The sequence below is a fragment of the Oratosquilla oratoria genome, chromosome 31 (genome assembly GCF_046742065.1).
Source record: "Oratosquilla oratoria isolate Oo_2021 chromosome 31, ASM4674206v1, whole genome shotgun sequence".
Lineage (NCBI taxonomy): Eukaryota > Metazoa > Arthropoda > Malacostraca > Stomatopoda > Squillidae > Oratosquilla > Oratosquilla oratoria.
The window spans coordinates 38,132,638-38,140,691 of NC_134807.1; positions in this window are offsets into that span (position 1 = coordinate 38,132,638).

Genomic DNA, 8,054 nt, shown 5'->3' on the forward strand with positions numbered 1-8,054 from the left:
CAAACTCCTATTTCAAGAACTGTCTAGTTTCTGCAACCGGGATTTATTGATAATGGGTGATTTCAATTTTACTGACATTGATTGGATGACCCTTGAACATGGCCATATAGGTAATCGCTTGATTAATTTTCTTGGTGACAATTACTTAATTCAACATGTAAAAGAGCCCACAAGATATGGAAACTTACTCGATCTTTTGATCACTAGCCGCGAAAGCATGGTAAGTGATGTAGAAGTCGGTGAATCTGTTGCAAATAGCGATCACAACTTAGTCAGATTCAAACTCCTAAACAATTTTAGAATAGATACTTGTGCTTCTAAAATACCCAATTTCAGTAAAGCTCAGTTCATAGAACTACGTCAGGAGCTTCAGCTTACAGATTGGGGGGCAAAATTAAACGAAAGGCCTGTAGATCAGATGTGGGAAATATTTCAAAATACGCTCACTAAGATGATTCAAACTTACATTCCTTTTAAGGACAGACGTCCCCCAAATCAGGCTCGCCCAAAGTGGCTCGACAAAGAAACTGAAAAAAGTATTGCTAAAAAGAGACAGGCTTATAAGAAATATAAGTGCTCGGGTGCATCTAATGACTATGAAACTTATGTATCAATACAGAGAGATTTAAAAAAGACAATAAGAAAAAGAAAACGACAATATGAAATGAACATCGCTGATAAATCCAAAGAGAATCCCAAAGAATTCTATAGTTACATTAGAGATAAAAAGGTTGTTAGGAATCACATTGGTCCACTATTATCTGCTGACGGTCAACTTGAATATTCAAATGAAGGAATGTGTAATATCTTAAACAATTATTTTAGCTCGGTATTCGTAAACGAAACACCTCAAAGTGAATCCCAAACTGAAACCTGTGAAAAGTCTGGGGTAAGCTTACTCACTACGGTAAATATAAAAAAAAATTAAAAGGTGTATAGACAAACTCAAAGTTAATAAAACACCAGGGCCTGACGGTTGGCATCCAAGAATCTTAAAGGAAATGAAAAATGAGATTGTTGTTCCATTAGAAATTATTTTCATGAAATCCATCATATCCGGAGATGTCCCAAGAGAATGGAAGCTAGCTAACGTTACTCCCATATTCAAAAAAGGTGACAAAAAGAAACCAAATAACTATAGGCCTATAAGTTTGACTTCAGTCGTAGGAAAAATAATGGAAACTATTATCAGAGATGCTATCGAACATCATTTAGAAAGTAACCGTTTGATAAATGATAGCCAGCATGGTTTCAGACGGAAACGTTCTTGCGTGACTAACTTACTCGAATTCTACAACACAGTTATCTCGAATTGTGACAAAAGAAACAATATAGATTTAATATACCTAGACTTTGCAAAAGCTTTTGATACCGTCCCACACGAAAGACTACTTACTAAACTAGCTTTGCATGGAATAAGTGGTAGCCTATTAGGTTGGACTAGTAATTGGTTGAATGGTCGAAAACAGAGAGTTGTTTTAAATGGAAAAACTTCTGGATGGAAAAGTGTTGCAAGTGGAGTTCCTCAGGGTTCCGTTCTTGGGCCACTTCTATTCATAGTATATATAAATGATATAGACCATGGACTAAAATCTACTGTTTCCAAATTTGCTGATGATACAAAACTGTGCGGAGTGGCAAATGATCACTCAAACCAATTAGATATTCAAGAAGATTTAGATAAATTACAGCAATGGTCTGAAAAGTGGCTAATGAAATTTAACACAAGTAAATGCAAGGTAATGCACATAGGTAAAAATAACAGTAAGTACGATTACAAGTTATTTGGAAATTCGTTAACAAAAGTGGATAGTGAAAAAGATCTCGGCGTAATTATCAGTAACGACCTTAAATCATCCAAGCAATGTATTTCAGCCTCTGAGAAAGCAAATAAGATTCTGGGACTGATTGCGCGATATTTTGATTTCAAAAGTCCATCACTCATTAACAAGCTATATATATCGTTAGTTCGTCCACATTTAGAATATGCTGTTTCCGTATGGTCACCGAATCTCATTAAAGATATTGACAGACTGGAAAAAGTACAACGGCGAGCCACAAAACTGATTCCAAATATCAAAAATAAATCATACGAAAATCGACTACAACACATGAATCTGTTTTCCCTAAACAAGCGTAGACTCAGAGGTGACTTGATACAGGTCTTTAAGATTGTAAAGGGAATTGACAATATCAAAAGTGACCAAATTTTCACATTGAATGAGAATCAGACAAGAAACAATGGTCTCAAACTGTCCGGAAATAGATTCAATTTGGAAGTAGGTAGAAACAACTTTGCCAACCGTGTAGTTAATGAATGGAATAGACTTCCTGCACAGGTAGTGCAATGTAGTTCAGTTCGAAGCTTTAAGAATCATTTAGATAAATACCTAATTAAGATGCTGTAATGATTATAATTTATGTTATATTATTTGTTTTTGTTTTGTTATCATTTGTCTGTCTGATTTTCATTTATCATTAGTTATATGTCAATTTATTATTTACTATTTACCTGTTTGTTTATTATTTTAACTATACCTATGCATTCATTTATGTAATTAATTTGTTATTTACATTATTATAGTTTTTATCTATTATTTTATTATTAATATGATTTTTTTTCATCCGACCTAGATATGGATCAAAAGGTCTCCTGTCGGCATGCTCCGCCTTTGTAATCCTTTGTAATCCTTACATACACACACACACACACACAGACACGCGCGCGCGCGCGGTATATGTGTTGGGCCGTCTAATGTGTACTTTAAGCCACCTTTGCTATTTTCACTGTTGCGATTTTTTTCGTCGCTATTGCTGTTTTTGTGAGAAACAAAATTATTCAATGGCATATAACTTGATAATCATCATAAACAATCACTCTCCTTGCAATTATTACATTTGTCTATTAAGTGGATACGTAACTAACGCCTGTACTTGAAAGCTACATATCAATTATATCATTCATATTAGAAAAATGTAATAACACTTCATAAGATGAGGTGGAATTGAAATATTAATACATTTTACAAAATCATAAAATAAAATAGAATAAAATAAAGTGAAAATAAAACAATTGATGATTGTAAGAGGCCGGTAGTGTACGAATGGAAATGAGCTAGGGCATTAGAATAATTCAGACTCGACGCCTGCTCGAGGGCGATGTTATGTCTATGTGAGGGCGACGTTTTGTCTATGTAAACACACCGACGGTGGTGACTGTTTTATAATCGATTATGTAATCATAACTTTGTAAGCGCAGGTTAGCTTCGTTTGACTAATGCTGAGATAAACAATATCGCTAGTGGCATTGTAATGGCTTTCCGGGTTGGTGCAAGGTGGAGAAGGAGGAAAAAACTATTGGTGCATGAATTCAAAGTCACGCCCATAAGGAGTGACATTTATTTGAAACGTAACTGGAGATTGGTTTAGAAAAATTAGTGACGTCAGACGAAGATAACTTAGCGTAGGATACGGGATCTCGTCAGACGTTCTAGAGAGAAGATATAGAGAGGGTGTGGAGAGAGGATCAGGAGACGATGTAGAGACGAGAGAAAAGAGATCCCGAGTGTAAGCAGAAGGTGAAATTACAGTGAAAGAAGAAAGAAAATTCACCACCCTTTTATTAACCCAAAGGACGAGAGGAATAGGCATGGGGCCTAGAAAATAGTGAGACTACAGGAAAAAGAAGGCATTGGGCCTACTTCTTAAGAGGAACTTGAATATTAGTGAAACTCACGTAACGAGAGGCAAGGGGCCTCGAGACGAGTGATTTTACAAGTCAAATTTAAGTGACAGTGGTGACAAGGGGAGGTGAAAATGATATACCATGAAATTAAAGCACAAATATCTAAAGGTTCATAGAATTAAAATTACATTAGAAGTTATGAATGATCATGGAATACTGTTTCATGACCGGTTAAAAGTAAGTACTTTTAATTGTACAGATCCGTGAAAAAATCCGAATAATGTGACAGGTATTTTGTATATATCTTTGTGTATCTCGTACTACAAAGACCATAACGATCACTTCTAGGTTCGCCTATCCTCTGTGGATATGATTTTACAGGTTTGTAAGTACAACGATAAGTTGAGATTGTAAATGTGTGGAGTGGCAAATGATCACTCAAACCAATCAGATATTCAAGAAGATTTAGATAAATTACAGCAATTGTCTAAAAATTGGCTAATGAAATTTAACACAAGTAAATGCAAGGTAATGCACATAGGTAAAAATAACAGTAAGTACGATTACAAGTTATTTGGAAATTCGTTAACAAAAGTGGATTGTGAAAAAGATCTCGGCGTAATTATCAGTAACGACCTCAAATCATCCAAGCAGTGTATTTCAGCCTCTAAGAAACCAAATAAGATTCTAGGACTGATTGCGCGATCTTTTGATTTCAAAAGCCCATCAGTCATTAACAAGCTATATAAATCGTTAGTTCGTCCACATTTGGAACATGCTGTTTCCGTATGGTCACCGAATCTCATTAAAGACATTGACAGACTGGAAAAAGTACAACGGCGAGCCACAAAACTGATTCCAAATATCAAAAATAAATCATACGAAAATCGACTACAACACATGAATCTGTTTTCCCTAAAAAAGCGTAGACTCAGAGGTGACTTGATACAGGTCTTTAAGATTTTAAAGGGAATTGACAACATCAAAAGTGACCAAATTTTCACATTGAATGAGAATCAGACAAGAAACAGTGGTCTCAAACTGTCCGGAAATAGATTCAATTTGGAAGTAGGTAGAAACAACTTTGCCAACCGTGTAGTTAATGAATGGAATAAACTTCCTGCACAGGTAGTGTAATGTAGTTCAGTTCGAAGCTTTAAGAATCATTTAGATAAATACCTAAGTAAGATGCTGTAATGATTATAATTGATCTTATATTATTTGTTTTTGTTTTGTTATCATTTGTCTGTCTGATTTTCATTTATCATTAGTTATGTCAATTTATTATTATTTACTATTTACCTGTTTGTTTATTATCTAACTATACCTATGCATTTATTTATGTATTTTATTTGTTATTTACATTATTATAGTTTTTATTTATTATTTTATTATTAATATGATTTTTTTTTCGCATCCAACCTAGATATGGATCAAAAGGTCTCCTGTCGGCATGCTCCGCCTTTGTAATCCTTTGTAATCTATAAACAATGTAATCCGTTTAACCGGGTTGTCTGGGTACAAGCAATGAAATGTAGTATTGATGTACCAAACATTTGATATCTACAGCATCATTGCTGAGGGGGGTTATGGAACCCATGACCCGTTGTCAGAGTACAAACAGGAAATTCAAGTCTAATATCTGCAAGGCTGAAGAATACATTTGCTTACATAAGTCAAGAGAACCCGAACAAGTGAAATGCCTTTGATCGTATATGCATACAGAATGCGCACAAGGAGAGGGTTAGGCCACCTATGAATATCTGATCCAAATCTAACACCAGTGAGTCGGCAGGGGTCTTTTGAAAGCGCAAATTCTGAGAGAGGCTTGTCTACTCTTCCTCATATGGAGCGTCAGGTGTTTTGATAAGATTAGTGTATGTTACTTCCCACAGGAACATTATTCACCTTTTCTAGTAATACCTACTGTTGTTATTATTTGCTTCCAGATTTGGAGGGTTCAAAACATCATCTTGTATATGATTTTTGTTTTCAACAGGTAATTTTGCTTTCGGAGATGAGTTTCAATTTAAAGTCATGGCACTCAAAGACACCTGATATGTTTTTATGGCACTGGTACATATACATTTCACATTGCGGCCTTGCAGCATTGACCCGTGGTCAAACAAGATAATGATAATTGATTACATAGTAAATTCAATCCTAGATATGAGCAAGAATTGGTGTAATTGAAAAATTAAATAGCAAGTGTAAAAATTAATAATACCCAGCTTAAGAAGTGACAGGCTTTCAAGCATCTATTCATAACAAGAATAATTTACTAAACCTATCTTGTCATCCATTTTGCAATCTCCTATCTATACAACGTAATTTTATATATATTTCGAAGAAAATGGAACTATTTCCGGGTAGACGTCATGAATGGAAGAGGGAATAATCTATATGGGATTAAATTGTGGATCAAATGATGATATACCTTTTGGAAGCCATGCACAAAAGCAACAACGAATATAAAACCATTGACATCTCATTACGACTAGGAACATTTTAACTAAAAGGTGTAAATAAGGATTTAATACTAGGTTAGAATAAACTATAACAAGTAAATGTTTGGAACCAAAACATTTTAAATGTGCATGAATATGTTCAACATAAGGCTTATAGTTACTGATCTCGTCTATACTTATCCTTCTTGAGCAACTTTTCCCTGTTCCTTGCACTCATACAATTGCCAAAGATTGAGTTTCTATGCTATGCAAATCATGCAAGAATATTCGGGCAATTGCACAATAGTATCTGTAGAGCCTCATTGTTTCTCTTCCGATCTGGCTAGATTGCAATGATTTGTAGTCATTCATACAAACAGAAATCTCATTAATTCAGTCTATATGTCATGACGTAACACTCTACCATTTTCCTCTTCATCTTTACGCATTTCTCTCATTTTCAGAATTACATTTGATTCCTACCAGGTTGGTCATTTTCTTTTCGAAAATTCTTTATCTCTATTATAAAAGAATAGAGGATGTGTGATTCCCATCTGATAGAAAGTTGTTTCTAAACATTCTTCATGTGTTTTGCATAACAAGTATGATTTACTTGAATTTTCCACATTAAATGCAGAGATATTGGATGAAGCATTCAAACTTTTTCGCAAAAAAAAAAAAAAAGACTTTCTGATGGCTTCTATGGCTTTTCAAATATATGCTATGCTCTGTAAAATGTATTTTCTATTCATATCAAGTCTCTATTTCCATGTATAAGAATTGCATTTTACGAATATTTTCGTATGGGAGAGTAATTGTGATTTTATTGGGGGATGGCGCTAAGGTATTCCATTCGTTTCTGTGAGTTATGATTTGAAAAAAAAATGAGATGCCTACGCCAGGAAGCGTGTAGCCGTCATCTTTGTCCTGTAAGCTTGGACTGATTAGTAACAGTCACTGCTGGGAATTGAAGAAAAGTAAGGGATTCAAACCCACAACTAGTAAATGCGAGACTAGTACGCTTCCGATCACGACACTAGGGTACAAGATCTGAAGGAATAGGATTGAACATTCACTGCTGGGAATTGAAGAAAAGTAAGGGATTCGAACCCACAACTAGTAAATGCGAGAGTAGTACGCTTCCGATCACGGCACTAGGGTACAAGATCTGAAGGAATAGGATTGAATCCATGTCGAATAAACTTTTCCATGAAGAGTGGTTTTTATTGTGTCTCTCACCAAAGTATTCAGACTCTAAAGCACTCTTTCGACATAAAAGAATCTAAACCTTTTGCTAAGTTGAATAATTCCTTTCAGCCAAATGTGACAGCCAGCCGAAAAGGGTTAGAATAAAGTCGAGGAGAGTTGTAAAGAGTTAGAGAGAAAAGTCTGATCGTACAGATGACTTCGTCCTTGAAAGAGGATCAGTCCTTATCATTAAGTCAATCCCGCGTTAGTGTGGGAACAAGACTCGGGTAAAATAAATTGAGAGGATAAAACAGAGGAAGGCTACTCAGGGAAAAGCATTCAATGAGGAAAGGAGAAGACGACGAAAAAGAAAGTAACAAAGGATGAACGAAGAGAAGAAGGAGAGAAAAAATATAGGCGTGGAAGTATATAAAAGAGCACGTAACATCAGAAAGAAAAACAGAGGGGAAAAAATGGAGGAACATTGTGATGAAGAGAACACATAGAACGAAAAGTTAAAATAAATAGAACTATTCTGACCGGAAAGAGAAGACAAACGGTTGGAGAAAAAGCATAGAAACGAAGAGTGGGAAGGAAAGTGAAGATGGAGAAACGGAAAGAAGAGAAGGGGAAATGAAAGAAAGTGTGGGAAGAAGCAGAAGGGAGAAGAGGAAATGGATTTGATGATAAGGTGCGAGGACAGAGGCGGCGTGAGGAAATAACGCCGGAGGGAG